Raw genomic sequence first — 5,000 nt, forward strand, 5'->3', positions numbered from 1 at the left:
GGGCGCAGCGTCCCCCACCCCAGACATGTGACGTCACACTATCGGTATTGACGACTAGACTGATTCCTTATAATCATTTGCCATACACCGGTGGAAGCTGCCGAGACGAGTAACTACATGGCGGCCTCGCCGTGTCACTAATGTACAGAGATACAACAGTTTCGACTGGAACCGGATGAAACGTATACACGGCGCTGATTAGTAATAGATAGAGCCATCAAAATACAGATAATGTATACAACTGTCCGTATACATGCTGAAAGACTCTGCTCACAATCACAACCACACGTCAGCCAGACACTCTTATCACGCACTACTCTCTGCCTGTAACAGGCACAGAGACAATATGTAAGCACCAGCATGGAACAACACCCAGTGCATCCTCTCCGCCACATTAGACTATCCACACTATCATAACCAGACCGGGAGGTCCACTCACAAAACAGAATATCCCACCCTTCCGACAACCACCATTGCTCAGCTAAGCCACCAACACCCACACATGTCCTACACAGGGGTACACCCAACATCACAATACTGCCTCCTGTCACAGCACACAAACAATGGCAGGAATGAAAGACACAGGTCTGCCACAAGCATGGAATCAGAGCGCCGCCTGTTATGAGCCAAAGGTGCACCCTGACGTGGCAAATCAGATGATGCCGCAGTCATTTACTTACGATAATCACAATCAACAAACCGGCCCCCCCCCCCCCCAAAACACCTTTCCTTACAACAATGTGTACCTTAACCTAACCCGTATTGTGCCTTAACCTAACCCGTATTGTGCCTTAACCTAACCCGTATTGTGCCTTAACCTAACCCGTATTGTCCCTTAACCTAACCCGTATTGTGCCTTAACCTAACCCGTATTGTGCCTTAACCTAACCCGTATTGTGCCTTAACCTAACCCGTATTGTGCCTTAACCTAACCCGTATTGTGCCTTAACCTAACCCACGTTGTGCCTTAACCTAACCCACGTTGTGCCTTAACCTAACCCACGTTGTGCCTTAACCTAACCCACGTTGTGCCTTAACCTAACCCACGTTGTGCCTTAACCTAACCCACGTTGTGCCTTAACCTAACCCACGTTGTGCCTTAACCTAACCCGTATTGTGCCTTAACCTAACCCGTATTGTGCCTTAACCTAACCCGTATTGTGCCTTAACCTAACCCGTATTGTGCCTTAACCTAACCCGTATTGTGCCTTAACCTAACCCGTATTGTGCCTTAACCTAACCCGTATTGTGCCTTAACCTAACCCGTATTGTGCCTTAACCTAACCCACGTTGTGCCTTAACCTAACCCACGTTGTGCCTTAACCTAACCCACGTTGTGCCTTAACCTAACCCACGTTGTGCCTTAACCTAACCCACGTTGTGCCTTAACCTAACCCACGTTGTGCCTTAACCTAACCCACGTTGTGCCTTAACCTAACCCACGTTGTGCCTTAACCTAACCCACGTTGTGCCTTAACCTAACCCATATTGTGCCTTAACCTAACCCATATTGTGCCTTAACCTAACCCATATTGTGCCTTAACCTAACCCATATTGTGCCTTAACCTAACCCATATTGTGCCTTAACCTAACCCATATTGTGCCTTAACCTAACCCATATTGTGCCTTAACCTAACCCATATTGTGCCTTAACCTAACCCATATTGTGCCTTAACCTAACCCATATTGTGCCTTAACCTAACCCATATTGTGCCTTAACCTAACCCATATTGTGCCTTAACCTAACCCGTATTGTGCCTTAACCTAACCCATATTGTGCCTTAACCTAACCCGTATTGTGCCTTAACCTAACCCGTATTGTGCCTTAACCTAACCCGTATTGTACCTTAACCTAACCCGTATTGTGCCTTAACCTAACCCGTATTGTGCCTTAACCTAACCCGTATTGTGCCTTAACCTAACCCGTATTGTGCCTTAACCTAACCCGTATTGTGCCTTAACCTAACCCGTATTGTGCCTTAACCTAACCCGTATTGTGCCTTAACCTAACCCGTATTGTGCCTTAACCTAACCCGTATTGTGCCTTAACCTAACCCGTATTGTGCCTTAACCTAACCCGTATTGTGCCTTAACCTAACCCGTATTGTGCCTTAACCTAACCCGTATTGTGCCTTAACCTAACCCGTATTGTGCCTTAACCTAACCCACGTTGTGCCTTAACCTAACCCACGTTGTGCCTTAACCTAACCCACGTTGTGCCTTAACCTAACCCACGTTGTGCCTTAACCTAACCCACGTTGTGCCTTAACCTAACCCACGTTGTGCCTTAACCTAACCCACGTTGTGCCTTAACCTAACCCACGTTGTGCCTTAACCTAACCCACATTGTGCCTTAACCTAACCCATATTGTGCCTTAACCTAACCCATATTGTGCCTTAACCTAACCCATATTGTGCCTTAACCTAACCCATATTGTGCCTTAACCTAACCCATATTGTGCCTTAACCTAACCCATATTGTGCCTTAACCTAACCCATATTGTGCCTTAACCTAACCCATATTGTGCCTTAACCTAACCCATATTGTGCCTTAACCTAACCCATATTGTGCCTTAACCTAACCCATATTGTGCCTTAACCTAACCCATATTGTGCCTTAACCTAACCCATATTGTGCCTTAACCTAACCCATATTGTGCCTTAACCTAACCCATATTGTGCCTTAACCTAACCCATATTGTGCCTTAACCTAACCCATATTGTGCCTTAACCTAACCCATATTGTGCCTTAACCTAACCCATATTGTGCCTTAACCTAACCCATATTGTGCCTTAACCTAACCCATATTGTGCCTTAACCTAACCCATATTGTGCCTTAACCTAACCCATATTGTGCCTTAACCTAACCCATATTGTGCCTTAACCTAACCCATATTGTGCCTTAACCTAACCTATATTGCGCCTTAACCTAACCCATGTTGCGCCTTAACCTAACCTATGTTGCGCCTTAACCTAACCTATGTTGCGCCTTAACCTAACCTACGTTGCGCCTTAACCTAACCTATATTGCGCCTTAACCTAACCTATATTGCGCCTTAACCTAACCTATATTGCGCCTTAACCTAACCTATATTGCGCCTTAACCTAACCTATATTGCGCCTTAACCTAACCTATATTGCGCCTTAACCTAACCTACGTTGCGCCTTAACCTAACCCACGTTGCGCCTTAACCCAACCCACGTTGCGCCTTAACCCAACCCACGTTGCGCCTTAACCCAACCCACGTTGCGCCTTAACCCAACCCACGTTGGGCCTTAACCCAACCCACGTTGCGCCTTAACCCAACCCACGTTGGGCCTTAACCCAACACACGTTGGGCCTTAACCCAACACACGTTGGGCCTTAACCCAACACACGTTGGGCCTTAACCCAACACACGTTGGGCCTTAACCCAACACACGTTGGGCCTTAACCCAACACACGTTGGGCCTTAACCCAACACACGTTGGGCCTTAACCCAACACACGTTGGGCCTTAACCCAACACACGTTGGGCCTTAACCCAACACACGTTGGGCCTTAACCCAACACACGTTGGGCCTTAACCCAACACACGTTGGGCCTTAACCCAACACACGTTGGGCCTTAACCCAACACACGTTGGGCCTTAACCCGCTCTGTAATTGTCATACGACGCGTTAAATTAGTGTAGTGTTGCCTAACTGCAACCCCCGCAATATAGTTTGCTACTCGCACTGCCTGGTCCCCAGTGTATCGCTTCATGTTAAACACCTTGCAGCGATACACTGTAATGTGGATGGCAGCAGGACGTACATGCTCAATGCCCTTCGCAGTTGTTCATTGGCATTCGCATGGCGAAGCACTTAGCCTACGCTGTGGTACGGCCTGTGTCAACTGTCCGCTGATGTTGTACGTCCAAATCACACACTGTACTGCACATTGGTCCTCATGTACTGAATGATACATCGTGGTACATGTGACCGTACAACGACTGCGCCAACAACGGCGAACCATGCGGTCCAACTGTTGTGCACTCAGCTATGTGTCGTCTCCCTATAAGAGCCGGATTGCAGTGTGGTATGCCCTGGATGGCGATCAGCATGAGCCGTCTGTTGATGTAGTGGCGCGTGTTGTCAGACGTAGTCGTCTCTTCTCACACACCGTGACAGCATGGTGCACTGCGTTCCACATCTGCGACATGCGACAGAGGCCGGTTGACAGTCGTTCGCGCAATGGACATCGCATACGTACGGGGGCCACCTTCCACGTGTTCGCGAAGCGTGCACATGTTGTTGCGTGTATGTGGGCAGACATAGTGTGTCGTGACACCTGACACAGGCATGCAACAATCGTTGAATTTGCAAATGGCGATGGACGTCTACGTTTGCTGGTGACGTTACGCAAATGAACAACTGGTAAACCGTTGTGGTGCGGTTGTTCTCGCTAGAGGTGAATCAGTGATGGCGACGATCGGTTGAGCTACCAACCGGTTGTTTCAGCGATACCCACCATGCCCACGAACGTGAATGGCATGTGGGTGTGAAGCGATACGCGGCGGTGGCTGGGTGGGACCGTCCCCGGCCGGTGAGGGGGGGCCTCCCGGCGTGCTGGCCGCGCGGTGCGTGGGCGCACGCGCTACAGCCGGCTGGTGGGGGCGGCCAGTGGCAGGCGCGCCGGCCGACGGAGGCGGCAGGCGGCGCAGCTGCGCGCCGGCGCACCCTGCACGCGGCGCCGTGCGGCCAAAGTAGGTCCTCGCGGGCCCGGTGCGAAGCGCGGTGGACATCTGCAGTGTGCTGGTCCGATTGAGGACTGTGTGCGCTGAGGATGCGCCGCCGCCCGGCGCTCGGCGCCGCGACGCCGTCTGCTGCTCGGTCGCCTCTGCGGTTCTCGCAGGTGGTTTGTATCGCAGCTGTGCGGACGTGTTGGCGCGTGCGCTGTGCTGGGAGAGTTCGCTTCGGCACCCAAGTGGGGCTTTTGTCCTTCTGTGGCGCTGGCGTTGGAGCTGCCGGCCACCGTA

This window comes from Schistocerca americana, unplaced genomic scaffold (genome assembly GCF_021461395.2).
Source record: "Schistocerca americana isolate TAMUIC-IGC-003095 unplaced genomic scaffold, iqSchAmer2.1 HiC_scaffold_112, whole genome shotgun sequence".
Taxonomy (NCBI): domain Eukaryota; kingdom Metazoa; phylum Arthropoda; class Insecta; order Orthoptera; family Acrididae; genus Schistocerca; species Schistocerca americana.